This window comes from Tursiops truncatus, chromosome 11 (assembly GCF_011762595.2).
Source record: "Tursiops truncatus isolate mTurTru1 chromosome 11, mTurTru1.mat.Y, whole genome shotgun sequence".
Taxonomy (NCBI): domain Eukaryota; kingdom Metazoa; phylum Chordata; class Mammalia; order Artiodactyla; family Delphinidae; genus Tursiops; species Tursiops truncatus.
Genome location: NC_047044.1, coordinates 75683726 through 75703568, shown reverse-complemented (window position 1 = coordinate 75703568; position 19843 = coordinate 75683726). Strand labels below are relative to the sequence as shown.

At 36.8% G+C, this 19843-nt stretch overlaps 1 pseudogene; it reads right to left on the bottom strand.

Annotated features, from left to right (window-relative positions):
* Positions 1-286: 286 nt before the first annotated feature.
* The window catches only part of LOC101315782 (S-phase kinase-associated protein 1 pseudogene), a 32713-nt pseudogene continuing 13156 nt past the window's right edge, over positions 287-19843 (bottom strand).

Genomic DNA, 19843 nt, shown 5'->3' with positions numbered 1-19843 from the left:
GTCCTCAGATCCAGTTAAGGGAGCGCTGCTACATACAGGCTAATCAATACCAGCCATACTCTGACTCCAGGAAGCTGGAAGACATTCTGATAACCCCACTCTAATAGCATTTACCTCAAGTAGCCTTTTTCCAGTTTCCAACTCATAAATAAAGATAATATGTTAATTCTATTTCAGAAAATTTTTTGCAAGTTGTTTTATTTACAATGCCAAGTCACTAAACTAAAGGTAACTGGACAATAAACTAGGCAGAAATTGCTTTACAAAAAGAGGGAAAGCCCAAAATGCCACTTCTATAGAGAACCTACAGTTCAATTTTATTCAGAGCAAAGAAAAATGAACTTTTGGTCATACTAGAAGAAACTGAGACATAAGTTTGGAATCTGTACTGAAACTACACATGCAATGAGGGCAACATTCTGCTAATACAACTGATTTGCTGCTGCATTTGTGGACTGTTTTTCTAATATTAACAATTATAAACAAAGCAGTTCAACTAGTATTTGGAACAATCCTTACAGTGTTACAGCATCAAACACAAAATTTCACTTCTCCTCCCACCACTAGTTCTGTTTGCGTACCTGGGCTTCCTCTTCTTCAGTAAAATCATTTTTGATATTGAATGTCTTTCGAATCTCCTCAGGCAACATATTGATCATATTGGCAACAGTCTTGCAGGTAACATCAAGCAAACCTTTGATGTCTAAGTAGTTTGCTACCAGTATAAGCTCAAAAATATTCCTTGGTCAACTTTCAGGAGGAGGATCATCCTTGTGGTGGGTGCACCACTGAATGACCTTTTTTTTAATATTGCTGCATTAACATTTGTCAAGCGGACTCGATCATCATCTCCTTCATCATCCATTCCCAAGTCTTCCAAAATGGTCTTAATAGTCACAGATTGTTTTGCAATTTCAACATCAACTTCAAATATCTCTTCACCAGAACTCTGCAACTTAATTGAAGGTGTGGTGTTAGGACTCAAGGAGATGGCAGGCCAGAGGCTGATGAGAGCAGGGTGGCATCTGCAAAAAGAAAAACAAAAGCGGAGAACAAGGCCAACACCCTGCATATTTTTTAATAGGTTTTGTTTTGTTTTTGTTTTTTTTGGTGATGAGTTGTATGAGTTCCTTGTACATTTTGGATATTAACCCTTTATCAGTCTTTCATTTGCAAATATTTTCTCCCATTCAGTAGATTGTCTTTTGTTTTGTCAGTGGTTTCCTTTGTTGTGCAAAAGATTTTAAGTTTAATTAGGTCCCATTGGTTTATTTATTTATTTTGTGATACGCAGGCCTCTCACTGCTGTGGCCTCTCCCGTTGTGGAGCACAGGCTCCAGACGCACAGGTTCAGCGGCCATGGCTCACAGACCCAGCCACTCCGTGGCATGTGGGATCTTCCCGGACCGGGGCATGAACCCGTGTTCCCTGCATCGGCAGGCAGACTCTCAACCACTGCACCACCAGGGAAGCCCCCATTGGTTTATTTTTGCTTTTATTTCCTTTGCTTTAGGAGACATATCCAAAAAATATTGCTATGATTTATATCAAAAAATGTTCTGCCTATGTTTTCTTCTAGGAGTTTTATGGCTTCCAGTCTTACATTTAGGTCTTTAACCCATTTTGAATGTTTTTGAGTATGTTGTGAGAAAATGTTCTCATATAATTCTTTTACAAGTAGCTTTCTAGTTTTCCCAGCACCACTTATTGAAGAGACTGTCTTTTCTCCATTGTATATTCTTGCCTCCTTTGTCAGAGATTAATTGACCATAAGTGCGTGGGTTTATTTCTGGACTCTATTCTGTTCCATTGATCTATGTGTCTGTTTTTGTGCCAGTACCATACTGCTTTGATAACCATAGCTTTGGGGTGTAGCCTGAAGTCAGGGAGCATGATTTCTTTTGCTCTGCTCTTCTTTTTCCAGATTGTTTTTGCTACTTGGGGTCTTTGTATTTCCATACAAATTTTAGAATTATTTATTCTAGTTCTGTGAAAAATGCTCTTGGTATTTTCATAGGGATTACATTGAAGGTGTAGGTTGTCTTAAGTAGTATGTTCATTTCAGCAATATTAATTCTTCCAATCTAAGAACACAATATATCTTTCCATCTGTGTTGTCTTTAATTTCTTTCATCAGTGTCTTATAGTTTTCTGAGTACAGGTTTTTACATCCTTAAGTAGGTTTATTCCTAGGTATATTATCTTTTCGATGTGATGGCAGATGAGATTGTTTCCTTAATTTCTGTTTCTGATAGTTCATTGTTAGTGTATAGAAATGCAATAGATATTTGTATATTAAGTTTGTATCCTGCAACTTCACAGATTTTGTTGCTGAGCTCTTGTAGTTTTCTGATGGTGTCTTTAGGATTTTCTATGTGAGGTATCATGTCATCTGCAAACAGTGAAAGTTTTACTTCTTCCTTCCCAACTTGGATTTTTAAAATTTCTTTTTCTTGGCTGAGTGCTGTGGCTAGCTCTTTCAATATTATTTTGAATAAAAGTGGCAAGAGTGAGCATCCTTGTCTCGTTCCTGATCTTAGAGGAAATGCTTTCAGTTTTTCACCATTGAGAATGATGTTTGCTGTGGGTTTTTTGTATATGGCCTTTATTATATTGAGATGGGTTCCCTTTATGCCCACTTTCTGGAGATTTTTAATCATATATTGTATTGGATTTTGTCAAAAGCTTTTTCTGCATTTATTGAGATGATCATATGGTTTTTATTTTTTCAATTTGTTAATGTGGTATATCACATTAATTTGTGGATATTGAAAAATTCTTGCATCCCTGGGACAAATCCCACTTGATTGTGGTGTATAATCCTTTTACTGTATTGTTGAATTCAGGTTGCTAATATTTTGTTGAGGATTTTTACATCTAGATTCATCAGTGATATCGGCCTGTAATATTCTTTTTCTGTGATATCTTTGTCTGGTTTTGGTATCAGGGTGATGATGGCCTCATAGAATGAGTTCAGAAATATTCCTTCCTCTGCAATTTTTGGAATAATTTCAGGAAAGGTGCAAACTCTTCTCTAAATATTTGATAGAATTCACCTGTGAAGCCATCAGGTCCTGGACTTTTATTTGTTCAGAGTTTTAAAATTACTGATTCAGTTTCATTACTGGTAATTGGTCAGTTCACATTTTCTATTTCTTCCTGGCTCAGTCTTGGGAGAGTGTACATTTCTAAGAATTTGTCCATTTCTTCTAGGTTGTCCATATTATTGTTGTATGGTAGTTCATAGTAGTCTCTTATGATCCTTTCTATTTCTGTGGTGTCAGTTGTACCTTCTCCTTTATCACTTCTGATTTTATTGATTTGGTCCCTCTCCCTTTTTCTTGATGAGTCTGGCTAAAGGTATCATTAAAAAAATCTTTTCAAAGAATTAACTTTTAGTTTCATTGATCTTTTCTACTGAGTTTTTAGTCTTTATTTTATTTATTTGTGCTCTGATCTTTATGATTTCTTTACTTCTACTAAATTTGGGTTTTGTTTGTTCTTCTTTCTCTAGTTGCTTTAGGTGTAAGGTTAGGTTGTTTATTTGAGATTTTTCTTGTTTCCTGAGGTATGCTTATATCACTACAAACTCCCCTCTTAGCACTGCTTTTTACTGCTTCCCATAGGTTTTGGATTGTTATGTTTTCATTTTCATTTGACTCTAGGTAATTTTTAGTTTCCTCTTTGATTTCTTCAGTGATACATTGGTTATTTAGTAGTATATTGTTTAGTCTCCACATGTTTGTCAGCTTTTTTTCAGTTTTTTTTTCTTATTGTTAATTTCTACTGTCATTGTGTTGTGGTTGGAAAAGATGCTTGATATGATTTCACTTTTATTAAATTTACCAAGGCTTGTTTTGTTGCCTAACATGTGATCTATCCTGGAGAATGTTCCATATGCACTTGAAAATAAAGTGTACTCTGTTGCTTATGGATGCTCTCTATATATCAATTAATTACATCTGGTTTAATGTGTCATTTAAGGCCAGTAATTCTTTATTGATTTTCTCTATGGATGATTTGTCCATTGAGGTAAGTTGGAAGTTAAAGTCCTCTACTATTATTATGTTACTGTCAATTTCTCCCTTTACGTCAATAAAATTTTCTGTAATACATATATACAATAAGCGTTCCTATGTTTGGTGCATTATTATAGTCTTTGTTTTAAAGTCTATTTTGTCTAAGTATACATAACCTGGCTTTCATTTGTTTCCATTTACATGAAATACCTTTTCCATCCTCTCACTTCCAGTCTGAGTGTGTCTTTAGATCTGAAATGAGCATCTTGTAGGCAACATATGTATGGGTCTTGGTTTTATTATCCATTCAGCCACTCTATATCATTTTATTGGAGCATTTAGTCCATTTCCATTTAAAGGAATTATTGATAGGTATGTACTTATTGCTATTTTGTTAATTGTTTTTCAATTTTTAAAAATTATCTTTTGTTCCTTTCTTCTTCTTTGTTCTTCTCTCTTCCCTTGTTATTTGATAACCATGTTTAATTTTACATTTGGATTCCTTTATCTTTTTTTGTGTGTATCTATTTGAGATTTTTGGTTTATGGTTATCATGATATTTATGTAAAGCAATATTTGTAAATACATGAGTATTTTACATTGATGCTGTTAAGTTCAAGCACATTTTAACAACACTGCATTTTTTACTCCCCTTCCTCTTTTAATGTTTTTGACATCATGCTTTTCATCTATTTGTTTTTTTTGTTTCTTCTAACTACTTTTTGTGGATATAGGTTATTTTACTATTTTTTGTTATTTAATCTTCCTTCTAATTTTGTAAGTGGTTCATCTACTATCTTTACCTTCACCAATGGGATTTTTCCTTTTTAAGTTTTCATATTTCTAGTTGGGATATTTTCCACTTAAAAGAGTCCCTTTAAGATTTCCTGTAGAGATGGTTAGATGGTAGTGAACTCTTTTAGATTTTGCTTGTCTGTAAAACTGTTTATATTTCCTTCAAATCTGAGTGATATCCTTGTCAGGTAGTGTATTATTTGTTGTCGGTTTTTCTCTTTCATTACTTTAAAATTATTGTACCGTTCCCTTTTGGCCTGCAGTGTTTCTGCTGAATATTCAGCTGATTGTCTTACAGGAGTTCCCTTGTATGTAACTTGTTGCTTTTTCCCTTGCTGCTTTTAATATTCTCTCTTTGTCCTTAACTTTTGCCATTTTAATTCAATGCATCTTGATTTGTCTTCTTTGGGTTGATACTCTTTGTGGCTCTCTGTGCTCCCTTCACCTAGATAACTGCTTCCTTTCTCAGGTTAAAGAGATTTCCAACTATTAAGTCTACAAATATGTTATCAACCCCTTTCTCTCTTTTCTCATTCGGAGACCCCTATAATGAGAATGTTAGTACATTTAATTTTGTCCTAGAGGTCTTTGAAACTGTCCTCATGTTTTTAAAACTTTCTTTCTTCTGATCAACTTGAGTGATTTCTACTACTCTGTCTTCCAGTTCACTTATCCATTTCTTTGTATTATCTAATCAATTGTTGATTCCTTCTAGTGTATTTTTTGAGTTATTGTATTCTTCATCTCTGTTTTGTTCTTCTTAATATTTTCTAACTCTCTGTTAATGTTCTCACCCTGTTCGTTCAATCTTCTCCTGAGTTTATTCAGCATCTTTTTGATCATTAGCTTTAACTATTTTTGGACAAATTGCTTATCTCCATTTGGCTTAGTACTTCTTCTGGTGTTTTGTCTTCTTCCTTCATTAAAAATTTTTTCTCTGTCACTCCATTTGGCCTGATTATCTATTTTTATTTTATATATTAGGTAGGTCAGTTACATTTCCTGATCTTGGAGAAGTGACCTTATGTAGGACACATTCTGTAGGTTCCAGCAGCACACTCCCCTCTGTTCACCAGAGCTATATGCTCTAGTGATATCTCCTATGTGGGCTGAATGGGCTCTCTGTATTGGTGGGTCCAACTATTATTGTGGGCACACTGATGAGTGTGACTGGCTCCTGGCCCATTTGGTTGCCAGGTCCTGCTTTATTCAGGGGCTGCTGGCTCCTTGTAGGTGGGTCAGCATGCCAGGGGAACTGGCTGAAGTCCTAGAATCCTAGAACTGGTGTTTGCCTGTTGGTGGGCAGGGTCTGTTTCAAAGGCTAGTGCTGAACCACTGGTGTTTGGTGTTAGATCTTTGGGCTGCTGGCTGTGGGTATCAAGGTATCTCTAGTCTGTTGTCCACCTGTTGGTGGGCCAGCTTAGGGCTCAGGTGGTCCATAGCCTGGTGTCCACCCACTGGTGCATGAGGACAGGTTCCCAGGCTAGTGTTGGCCTTTGGTAGTATTACTGTTTTAACAATATTAATTCTTCTGATTCATGAACACAGGATCCTTTCCATTTATTTATGTCTTACTCAATTTCTTTCATCAATGTTTTTTAGCTTTCAGAGTAGACCTCTTTCACCTCCTTAGTTAAATTTATTACTAAGTTTTTATTATTTTTTATGCAATTGTATATGGGATCAATTTCTTTTAGTCTTTTTCTGAAAATTCTTTGTTTATGTATAAAAATGCTACTGTTTTTCTGTATGTTAATTTTGCATCCTGCAACTTTAATGAATTCATTGATTAAATCTAACAGTTCTTTGCTTGAGTTTTTAGTATTTTCTCTCTATAAAATCTTTATCAGCAAATAGAGACAATTTTACTTCTTCTTTTCCAATTCTGATTCTTTAAATTTCTTTTCATTGCCTGATTGCCCTACCTAGGACTTCTACTACTATGTTCAATAGGAGTGGTGAAAGTGGGCACGTTTGTCTTTTTTCTGATCTTAGAGGAAAAGTTTTCAACCTTTCATCATTGGGTATGATGTTAGCTATGGGCTTATCATATATGGCCTTTATTATATTGAGGAATGCTCTTTCTATGCCTAATTTGTTAACAGTTTTTATCATGAATGGATGTTGTCAGATGCTTTTTCTACTTCTATTTAGATGATAATATGGTTCTTTTCTTTCATTCCACTAATGTGATGTATCACATTGATTCATTTGTGTGTGTTGGACCAGCCTTACATCTCAGGGATAAATCACAGTTGATCATGGTGTATGGCCCTTTTACTGTGCTGCTGAATTTGTTTTGCTAGTATTTTACTGAGAATTTTTTACATTTATATTCATCAGGGGTAATGGCTAGTAGTTTCCTTTACTAGTAATATCCTTTTCTGGTTATGGTATCAGAAAAACGCTGGCTTCATAAAATCAAGTTGGGAATGTTTCCTCCTCTTTGATTTTTTTTAACAGCTTGAGAAGAATTGGTGTTATTTCTTCTTTAAATGTTTGACAAAATTACCAGTGAAGCCATCTGGTCCTGGGATTTTCTTTGCTGGTAGATTTTTGATTACTGATTCAATCTCCTTATTAGTAATAAGTCTCTTCAGATTTTTTATTTCTTCCTGATTCAGTAAGAAATTTCTGAATTTCTGAATTTCTTCAGTCAGTAAGTTGTATGTGACTCAGAATTTTTCCATTTCATCTAGGTTGTCCAGTTTCTTGGTGTATAGTTTTTCATTCATTCTAATTTTTAAAAAGGTTTTAGATATTATGTTTATATTGTTTGATTTCCCTTTGAATTCTCCTTTAAAAATCTCCATATTTTAAGTGGAATAACATATAAGTAATCACAATTTTCTAGTGAGTTTTAAAACACTGCTGAGTAAAATTTCAGTTACCTTCTCTGATGCTTTATCACCTGGAAGACTAGAAACAACTGTTTCTGATATAGTGAAGACAATATTCAATCTAATCTTCTGTCTAGGAACATCTCTATCCAAAAGAAAACAGTTTAGCTGCTTTGAGAGTTTTTGGAGGGCTATAGTTAGTTTTTGTGTATGTGCCTGTGAGGATGTGGAACTTAGGAGGCAAGAAAGGTCAATCAATGGCAAACCTAAAATGCTGGTCATAAACAGCAATACTTAGCTCCTTCTCTCTTATAAATCTAAGGAAGCAACCAAGAGAAGAAATAGAGAAACATGTGAGGCAAAAAAACCACAGGATATTTTAGAATTGGAAAAAACTTGCTGAAATGTTTTACTTGACAGGTATCCAAGGCCATGGTACTAGAAAATTGGCAGGTAAAACAACTTTATGATATAGGTATAATTTTTTTGAAATTTAAAATTTATTTTTGGCTGCATTGGGTCTTTGTTCCTGCATGTTGGTTTTCTCTAGTTGTGATGAGCAGGGGTTACTCTTCATTGCAGTGCACGGGCTTCTCATTGTGATGGCTTCTCTTGTTGTGGAACATGGGCTCTAAACAAGTGGGCTTCAGTAGTTGCAGAGCGTGGGCTCAATAGTTGTGGCTCATGGACTCTTGAGCACAGCCTCAGTAGTTGTGGCTCTTGGGCTTAGTTGCTTCACAGCATGTGGGATCTTCCTGGACCAGGGATTGAACTCATGTCCCCTGCATTGGCAGGCAGATTATTAACCACTGGGCCACCAGGGAAGTCCCTATATAGGTATAATATTTATATCAAATTTATGAATGATGAAATTGAAGTAATTCAGACGGAAAGTGGTAGATCTAGAATTTCAACCTAGATTTGGTTGGATTCAGGGTCTGTGTTTTAGTCTCTGTGCTATCTCATACACATCTACCTATGAGGTCCTTTCTTACATTGGTTCGGTTTTTTTGTTCATAATGAGTGACTGCCTTTATTCCACTGTGTTTTGCTTATATTCTCTAAAAGATTTAGGTGGTTTTAGTGTAAGGAAGAGACACTCCTTTAAGTTTGAAAGACTAGGATTAAACTTGTGCTTTTCCCCTCTAGAGAATTTTACAACATTCAGTGCATCCTGGGAGACAGAACAGGCAAAGAAAAAAAGGGCCTGGGAGTCAGGGAAGGATATAGAAGGGCCAAGCTGAGGGTCCAATAAAAACTGGGAAAAAGATGTGGGGAACAATGACCAAAGGATACTTCTAGCAAATTAATATCCTGAAAATAATGCTAATCATACTTTAAAATTGGAAAATAATGTTGGTATAGGAGGTAAGTCAGATGAGTGGCTGAGTAAAAATGATCCTACTATGAAATAAAAAAGGACTCATTGATTTTGCCAAGGCCTGGCTTGACATTTTGAACATTTCATATATCTTTATATAATGAATAGGCAGGAAGAGAAAAGAAAGTGGGAGATCCTACATAAAGCACATTGCAGAGGATATATTTATTTCAAAATACATATATATTATATCTACACCATTTCACCTATTCAGAACTTAAATTTTACTGAATACGTATTCTGTGCCAAGCCTTGCATAAGATATTACATATCAATAGATGACAAATACATCAATCCTAACCTCAACTTACTGCCCAGCAGTGGAAACAGACAATTAAGCCGACATTTGCAATATAATTTGTAAATAATAGGACAATAGAATTTTTAAAAAACTTTCCTCACTTCCCAGATATTTAACTAACTAATTAGTTAATTAATTATGGAAGTATAATTTATTTACATGTTATATTATTTTCAGGTATACAACAAACTGATTCAATATTTTAATAGATTATACTCCTTTTAAAGATATTACAAAATAATCACTATATTCCCTGTGCTGTACTATATTTCCTGTTACTTATTTATTTTATACATAGTAGTTTGTACCTCTTAATCATCAACCCCTATCTTGCCTTTCCACCCCTTCCCTGTCCCCACTGGCACCCAGCCTTTTTTCTCTATATCTCTGAGTCTGTTTCTGTTTTTTTATATACATTTGTTTTATTTTGTAATATTCTACATATAAGTTATGACAGACTATTTGTCTTTCTCTGTCTGACTTATTTCACTAAGCATAATACCCTCAGGTCCATCCAAGATTTTATGACTGAGTAATATTTCATTATATATATACAACTTCTTTATCCATTCTTCTACTGATGTGCACTTAAGTTGCTTCCAAATCTTGGCTATTGTAAATGATGTTGCAGTGAACATGAGGAGCATATATCTTTTTGGATTACTGTTTTCATTTTCTTTGGATAAATACACAGGAGTGAAATTACTGGATCACATGGTAGGTCTATTTTTGATATTTTTAGGAACCTCCATACTGATTTCCATAGTGGCTACACCAATTTACATTCCAACCAACAGTGTATGAGGGTTCCCTTTTCTCCACATCCTGGCCTACGTGTTTTTTCTCATATTTTAGATGATAGCCATTCTGAGAGGTATGAGGTGATCTCTCATTGGTTTTGATTTGCATTTCTCTGGTGATTAGCGATGTTGAGCATCTTTTCATGTGCCTATTGACCATCTGTATATTTTCTTTGGAAAAATATCTATCAGGTCTTCTCCCCATTTTTTAATTGAGTTTTTTTTGGATGTTGAGTTGTATGAGCTATTTATATATTTTGGATATTAACCCCTTATCAGTTATATAATTTGCAAATATTTTCTCCCATTCAGTAGGTTGTCTTTCATCTTGTTGATGGTTTCTTTTGTTGTGCAAAAGCTTTTAAGTTTAATTAGGTGCTATTTGTTTATTTTTGCTTTTGTTTCTTTTGCCTTAGGGGACAGACACAAAAAATATTGCTACAATTTTGTCAAAGAGTGTTCTGCCTGTGTTCTCTTCTAGGGGTTTTATGTTTTCAGGGCTCACATTTAGGTCTTTAATCCATTTTGAGTTTTTTTTGTTTATGGTGTGAGAAAATGTTCTATTCTCATTCTTTTACATGTTGCTGTCCAGTTTTCCCAGCACCAATAATTGAAGAGACTGTCTTTTCTCCATTGTATATGCTTACCTCCTTTGTTGTAGATTAATTGGCCACAAATGTGGAGGTTTATTTCTGTTCCATTGATCTTTGTGTCTGTTTTTGTGCCAATACCATGTTGTTTGGATTACAGCAGCTTTGTAGTATAGCCTGAAGTCAGGGAGCATGATACCTCAGCTTTATTCTTTTTTCTCAAGATTACTTTGGCTATTTGGGGTCTTTTGTGGTTCCATAAAAATTTTAGGGTTATTTGTTCTAGTTCTGTAAAAAATGTCATGAGTATTTTGATAGGGAAGTGTTGCATTAAATCTGTAGGTTGCTTTGGGTAATATGGCTATTTTAACAATATTAATTCTTCCAATTCAAGGGTATGGGATATCTTTTCATTTCTTTGTATCCTCTTCAATTTCCTTTATCAATGTTTTATAGTTGTCAGAGTATAGGTTTTTCACTTCCTTGGTTAAGTTTATTTCTAGATATTTTACCTTTCTTGATGTGATTTTAAACAGGGTAGTGTTCTTGCTTTCTCTTTCTGATAGTTCATTATTAGTGTATAGAAAAGCAATAGATTTATGTATATTAATCTTTAATCCTGCAAATTAACTGAATCCATTTATTAGTTCTAACAATGTTTTGGTGGAAACTTTTGAGCTTTCTATACATATTATCATGTCATCTACAAATAGTGGCAGTTTTACTTCTTCCATTCCAATTTGGATGACTTTTTTTTTTCTTGTCTGATTGCTGTGGCTAGGACTTCCATTACTATGTTAAATAGAAACTTCAAGATTAGGAATCCTTGTCTTGTTTCTGATTTTAGAGGAAGGGCTTTCAGCTTTTCACCATTGAGTATGATGTTAGCTGTGGGTTTCTCATACATGGCCTTTATTATATTGAGATATGTGTTCCCTCTATACCAACTTTGGTGAGAGTTTTTATCATGAATAGATGTTGAATTTTGTCAAATGCTTTTTCCATATCCATTGAGAGGATCATATGATTTTTATGCTTCAGTTTATTAATGTGGCATATCACATCGATGGATTTGTGGATATTGAGCCATCTTTACATCCCTGGGATAAATCCTGCTTGTTCATGCTGTATTATCCTTTTTATATATTGTTCAATTCAGATTGCTAATATTTTATTGAGAAAAATTTTTCATCTGTATTCATCAGAGATATTGGCCAGTAATTTTCTTTTTTTTGTAGCATCTTTATTTCTTTTTGGTATCTGGGTAATGGTGGCCTCATAGAATGAATTTGGGAATTTTCCATCTTCTTCAATTTTTTTGAATAGTTTGAGAAGGAAAGCTCTTATTTATATGTTTTGTAGAATTCCTCTGTGAAGCCATTCAGTCCTGGACTTTTGTTTGCTGGGAGTTTTTTTAAATTAGAAGTTCATTTTCACCATCCTGATTCAGTCTTGAAAGGTTGTACATTTATAGAAATTTGTCCATGTCTCCTAGGTTGTCTAATTTGTTGGCACGTAACTGTAATATTCTCTTATGATTTTTAAAAATCTCTGTGATACTGGTTGTTATTTCTCCTCTTTCATTTCTCATTTTGTTTATTTGGGTCCTCTCTCCTTTTCTTGATGAACCTGGCTAAATGTTTATCAATTTTGTTTATCTTAAAAAAACAGCTCTTATTTTCACTGTATTTTTCCTATTCATTTTTAATCACTGTTTATTTCCTCTCTAATCTTTATTATTTCCTGCCTTCTGTTGACTTTGAACTTGTTTGCTCTTCTTTTTCTAATTCCTGTAGATGGTAGGTTAGATTGTTTATTTGAGATTTTTCTTGTTTCTTGAGTTAGGCCTGTATTGCTATAAACTTCCTTATTAGAAGTTTATTAGATGCTTTTGTTGCATCCCAAAGATTTTGGAAAGTTGTGGGGTTTTGTTTGTTTGTCTGGATGTATTTTCTGATTTCCTTTTTGATTTCTTCATTGACCTGTTGGTTTCTTAGTAGCATATTTTTCAGTGTTCATGTTTGTGCTTTTCCCACTTTTCTTCCTGTAATCGATTTCTAGTTTTATACCATTGTGGTTCAAAACAAAATGCTTGATATAATTTCTATCCTCTTAAATTTGTTGAGATTTGTTTTGTGGCCTAGCATGAGATTTATCCTGTGTACTTGAAAAGAATGTGTATTCTGCTGTTTTTGGATGGAATATCTATTAAGTCCAACTGGTTTAATGTGTCATTTAAGACCACTTTTTTCTTATTGATTTTCTGCCTGGATTTTCTGTCCACTGATGTAATTGGGGTGTTCAAGTCCCTTACTATTATTGTATTATTGTCAAATTTTCCCTTTATGTCTGTTAATATTTGCTTTCTATATTTAGATGATCCTGTATTAGGTGCATAGATGTTAATGAGTGTTATATTCTCTTCTTGTATTGATCCCTTTATCATTATATAATACCCTTCTTTTTATTTTTGCTATAGACTTTGTTTTAAAGTCTGTGGTCTGATATGAGTATTGCTACCTCTGCTTTCTTGTCATTTCCATTTGCATGAAATATCTTTTTCCATACCTTCACTTTCAGTCTCTGTATCTTTTTAGCTCTGAAGTGTCTCTTGTAAGCAGCATATAGGTGAGTCTTGGTTTTCTTTTTTTTTAAATCAAATCAGCCACTCTGTGTTTCAATTGGAGTAGTTAGTCCATTGACATCTAAGTGATTATTGATAGATGTGTACTTATTGCAATTTTATTACTTGTTTTCTGGTTGTTTTTGTAGTTCTTCTCTTTCTATTCTTGTTTTAGTTTCTTCCCTTATGGTTTGATGTTTTTCTTTAGTGGTGTACTTGTGTTTGTTTCTCTCTAGTTTTTGTGTATTTATTATAATTTTTTAAAAAATAAATTTATTTTATTTATTTATTTTTTGGCTGCATTGGGTCTTCATTGCTGTGAGCAGGCTTTATCTAGTTGTGGTGAGTAGGGGCTACTCTTCATTGTGGTGCACAGGCTTCTCATTGTGGTGGTTTCTCTTGTTGCAGAGCACAGGCTGTAGGCACATGGGCTTCAGTAGTTGTGGCACATGGGCTCAGTAGTTGTGGCTCGTGGGCTCTAGAGCACAGGCTCAGTAGTTGTAGCATACAGACTTAGTTGCTCTGTGGCATGTGAGATCTTCCTGGACCAGAGCTCGAACCAGTGTCCCCTGCATTGGCAGGCAGATTCTTAACCACTGCACCACCAGGGAAGCCCTTATTATAGGTTTTTGATTTGTGGTTATCATGGGGTTCATATATTTTGACCAATAACGATATCTACTTGTTTTAAACAGATAGTCATTTAAGTTTAAACACATTCTAAAAGATCTCCACTTTTAAGTTCCCTCCCCCCACATTTTATGTTTTTGATGTCACATTTTACATCTTCATGTTTATTCCTATACTAATTATTGTAGTTATAGTTGATTTTAGTTTTTTTTCTTTTAATCTTTGTACTAGCTTAAGAGGTTGATTCTTAGCCTTTTTATATATTTTCACTTTTACCAGTAGATTTTTCCTTTCCTATAGATACTTACTTCTTATTATAACATTTTCATTTCTACTTAGAGAAGACCCTTTACCATTTCTTTTAGAGTAGGTTTAGTATTGATGAACCCTTTAATTTTTGCTTGTCTGAGAAGTTCTTTACCTCTCCTTCAATTCTAAATGATAATCTTGCTGTTTAGAGTTCCTAGGCTGTAGGTTTTTTGCTTTAAGCACTTTGAATATATCATGTCACTCCCTTCTGGTCTGCAAATTTTCTGCATAAAAATCAGCTTACAACCTTATGGGCATTCTCTTATTTATGACTCTTTGTTTTTCTCTTACTGCCTTTAGAATGCTCTCTTTAACTAACTTTTGTCGTTTTAAGTGTGATATGTCTTGGTGTGGGTCTGTTTGGACTCATCTTATTTGGGACTCTCTGTGTTTTCTGTACTTGAATATCTGTTTTCTTCTTCATGTTAGGGATGTTTCCAGCCATAATTTCATCAAATACATTTTGAGCCCCTTCTCTCTCTCTTCTTCTTCTGGTACCCTGATAATGTGAATGCTGGTACACTTGATGTTGTCTCAGAGGTCCCTTAAACTATTTTCTTTTTTTCTTTTTTCTGTTCTGATTGGGTAATTTCCATTATTCTATCTTTCAGATTACTTATGTGTTCTTTTGTATCTCCTAGTGTGCTGTTACTTCCTTCTAGTGTGTTTTTCATTTCAGTTATTGTATTCTTCCATTCTGACTGGTTCTTTTTTATATTTTCTAGTTCTTTGTTAAATTTCTCCATGTGTTCATCTATTCCTCTCCATAATTTAGTTAGCATTCTTATTACTAATGTTCTGAACTCTTTTTCTGGTAAATTATTTATTTCTGTTTCATTAATTGTTTTTTGGGGGGGGATTTCTTTTGTTATTTTTATTGAAACAAATTCCTCTGTCTGCTCATTTTGCTTAACTTTCTCTGTCTCTATGAAAGTAGGTGAAACAGTTACCTGTTGCTGTTTTGAAGGGCTGTCTTTATATGGGAGTGCCCCTATGCTGTCTGCACACTCCCAGTGGCTTTGGTGGGAGAATTAGATCTGAAATGAGCACAGGCCACATCTTTCCCCAGGGTGTGTTGGCAGCTATCACCTTGGTAGGATGTGGGGCTGGAGATGGAGGGGCAGGGCCAGAGCCACGTGTGACCTGGGGCTTTTCCTCTTCTCAGTGGCCAGCACCACCCTATTGGGAGTGGGGTCATGTCCCAAGTTTCTGAAGCAGAAGCCCTGAGGGTCATTTCCCAGCTGGCTCTATTCCTTTTAAATGTGTGCTCCTTTCCCCATCCCACAGAAGCACCCTTGCCCCAGAGGGGAGCAGAGCTGGAGCAAGAGTGGCTGGTTCATGTGCTCAGGTAGGTCTTGGAGTGGGCTGTGGCAGTCCCAGCAACAGTCAGAAACCTGGACCTCTTCTGGGGTTCTGCCTGCATAATCACCAGTAATGGCTGCCCTTGCCTTGGTCAGATGCTGCTCTGGGTCTGAGCCACCTTTGTCCCTCACAGCTGAGCTCTCCTCTCAGTCTCAGCAGCCCTTACCCCAGTGTGCAGCTGTGTCATGAAGCAAGTGGGGCTGGAGCAGGCACTTGCCTTGGGCTGTGGCACGTGCTGGCATGGTTGCAGGAAACTGGTTAGCATCCTGTGCACTTTCAATCTGCCCTCTATGCCCTGTTTTGGGATTACGCAAGCATGTGTGTGTTCCTCAAGGGCAGAGTCCAGGCTTCCCACAGCCTTCCTGTTAGTCTCAATGGCCCTCCAACCAGCCAAGGAGACTTGTGTTCCTCATGTCAGATCCCAGGGCTGGGGTGCCCAGTATGTGGCTTGAACCACTCACTGCCCAGGGAGGATCTCTTCCTGTGCAATCCCCCTCCTCTTCTGAGTCTCCTTCCAGGGGCACAGGTCCCAACCTGATTATTTCTCTTCCCTTACTACCTGATTCTGTGTGGAACTTTCTTACAGCCTTCGTTGTACAGGAGTCTTTCTGCCAGTCTCCAGTTAGTTTTCAGTGAGAATTGTTCCACATGTAGATGTACTTTTTTTTTTTTTTTTTTTTTTTTGCGGTATGCCGACCTCTCACTTTTGTGGCCTGTCCCGTTGCGGAGCACAGGCTCCGGATGCGCAGGCTCAATGGCCATGGCTCACGGGCCCAGCTGCTCCGCGGCATGTGGGATCCTCCTGGACCGGGGCACAAACCCATGTCCCCTGCAACGGCAGGCGGACTCTCAACCACTGCACCACCAAGGAAGCCCTAGATGTACTTTTGATGTGTTCATGGGGTAAGGTGATTTCCACCTCCTCCTACTCCATCATCTTGATCTCTTCCCCAGTAGGACAATAGAACCTTAATACAACAATTTAAGCAAGGAACTCAGCTTGAGGTATCTGGGATAGCATCACAAAAATTTCTTTCAGTTGCATCCTAAAGGATGAAAGGAAGTTTGTCAGGTGAAGAAATGGAGGAAAAGGTATTTCAGGTGAGTGGCACTGCATGAGCAAAGAAATAAAATTATGAAAGGACATGCATGGAAGGTTTGGAGAAATTAATATGGCTGTAGTTATAGGACTGAAGGTGGTGGCTACTATTATATTAGCTAGTCATAATGAAATTGTTAACAGTTATAATAACAAGTTAGTTCCATTTATGCTAATACCAGACTGGAATGTAGGTTGAGAAAGTCTGGGTCTAATAGAGTGAGAGAGAAAATTTCTGTATATGATAGAGGTTATTAAGATAAATTAAGAGAAGTTTCATATCAGAATGACTGACAATATAACCAAGCTTATTATTTGCAGAGTTTAAGGAAGTCTTTTCAACAAAGAGATAGCTAAATGGATTATTTAACTCTGAGATAGCAGTGGTATGTCATTTCTTGAAGACCAGATGAAACTTGGAGAAACCAGATGCAAAATATCATAGAATAAACAGAAAAATTTGTGCAGTACTCTTGAATTTTCTTTTTTCTTTTCTTTGGCCATACCACGTGGCTCGCAGGATCTCAGTTCTCCCACCAGGGATTGAACTTGGGCCACAGAAGTGAAAGGCCAAATCCTAACCACTAGACCACCAGGGAATTCCCATCTTTTTTTCTTTTTTCTTTTCTTTCTTTCTTTTTTTTTTTTTGGCGGTGCCTCTCACTGTTGTGGCCTCTCCCGTTGCGGAGCACAGGCTCTGGACGTGCAGGCTCAGCAGCCACTGCTCACGGGCCCAGCCGCTCCGCGGCATGCGGGATCTTCCCGGACCGGGGCACGAACCCACGTCCCCTGCATTGGCAGGCGGACTCCCCACCACTGCGCCACCAGGGAAGCCCCTCTTTTCCTTTTTTAATAGAGAAAAATCAAGGAGTGAGCATTCTTCTTGTGCCTGGGTCTGACTGGCTCTGTGGGCAAATCACATGTTTATTAGTATAAATAATATTAATATTATTCTATTAACATATATTTATATTATGATAATTAGTGTTAATATAAAGAGTTAATAACAGTACAGTTCACCCTTGAACAATGCAGAGGTTGGGGCACTGACCCCGACACAGTTGAAAATCCAGATATAACCTAGAGTCTGCCTTCCATATCAGTCGTTCCTCCTAATCTGAGGATCTGAATTCTCAGTTTCAACCAAATGTGGATCGTGTAGGACTGTAGTATTACTATTGAAAATAATCCGTGTACAAGTGGGCCTTCACAGTTTGCCCGTGTTGTTCAAGGGTCAACTATATTTAAAAATATAACTTAGTAGGATTAAATAAATAGTACTTACTTAATTATATAATTAATATACATGATTAATAATAGTATTCATCATAATCATCATTAAAATGTAAATATTTGATCATGAATGCTCACAGCAGCACTATTCACAGTAGCCAAAGCGTGGAAACAACCCAAATGTCCATCAACTGATGAGTGGATAAACAGAGTGTGGTAAATCCATACAGTGGAATTTTATTCAATTGTAAAAAGGGTTGAAAAACTGCTACATGCTACAAGATGGATGAACCTCAAAATCATTACTGTAGGTAAAAGAAACCATATGGAAATGTCACATATTGCATGATTCTTTTTATTTTTTATTTATCATTTATTTATTTATTTTTGGGCCACACTATGTGGCTTGTGGGATCTTAGTTCCCTAAAGAGGGATTGAACCCGTGCCCCCCTGCAGTGCAAGTGCAGAGTCTTAACCACTGGCCCACCAGGGAAGTCCCTGTATGATTCTTTTTATATGAAATACCCACAATAAGCAAATCCATAGGGACAAAAAGTAGATTAGTGTTGGTCAGGGGGTAGAGGAGGGGTGACTGGGGAGCTAATGGATACCCATGTTCTTCTGAGGTGATGAAAATGTTTTGAAGCTAGAGAGAGGTGATGATTACACAGCATTGTGAATACATTTGATGCCACTGAATCGTGCACTTTAAAAAGGTTAATTGTATGTTGTCAGAATTCCACCTCGATTAAAAAAAATGCATGTTTCAGTGCTTACTGCATGCTATGAATTTCTAGTTTACCAAGATACTGAGACTCTGTAAAGATAGGTAATTTACCATATGTCATACAGGTAAAAAGAGAAAAAAGGAAGATGTACAGCCTTCTCCTTTTCTGACTTCTCATTCCTGGGCATGACTCACAAAAAATTGGGGTAACTCTGAATCTGTGCCTCTTCCACCCATCCCTGCCGCACCAGGTCTCAGCGGAGACAGGTGACAATGATTAGGGGGTATTATTGAAAAGACACTTTCCTTGCTTGAGTGAAGACACTGACCCTCCCTCAAGTGGTTGCTGGGCTTTTTGTCATCACAGATACACCAAATATTCCAAAAGACTTGCCTCATCCAACACAGAGATAATAATTAGCCCTGTGACCACAGCTGGCGGAAATGGCTTTCCATCACATTTTTAAAATGCCATTTTCCTCTATGGAGACTGAGAGAGGCAAGGTAATGGAACCAAAGAGCTAATTAGTTCACAATGAAGGGAGACCTCGGTCAAAGGTGATGAGAACTGAAGATTCCTAGCGTCTCCTGCGGAGCTGTCTTGAGAGCCTCTGAAGACACCAGGGAGCAAATCTCTAGCCATCCTCTTGGATTTTCTTTTAAAGAACATGTCTAGGGAAAAGAATATGGCATTTGGAGTCTGAGAATCTGAGGTTTTGAATTCTGGCTCTGTCATTTACTGGCTTTATTGCTGCGGACATCTTGCCTCAGGAAGCCTCAACTACTTCATGTGGAAAATGGAAATTTAAGAGGTGCCTTGACATCTACATGTGGAACAACTCCTACAGAACACCTACTGAACGCAGGCAGAAGACCTCAGACCTCCCAAAGGCAAGAAACTCCCCACGTACCTGGGTAGGGAGAAAGAAAAAAAAAGAAAAAGAAAAACAGAGACAAAAGAATAGGGACGGGACCTGCACCAGTGGGAGGGAGCTGTGAAGGAGGAAAGGTTCCCCACACTAGGAAGCCCCTTCGCGGGCAGAGACTGCGGGTGGCGGAAGGGGGAAGCTTCAGAGCCACGTAGGAGAGCGCAGCAACAGGGGTGCGGAGGGAAAAGTGGACAGATTCCCGCA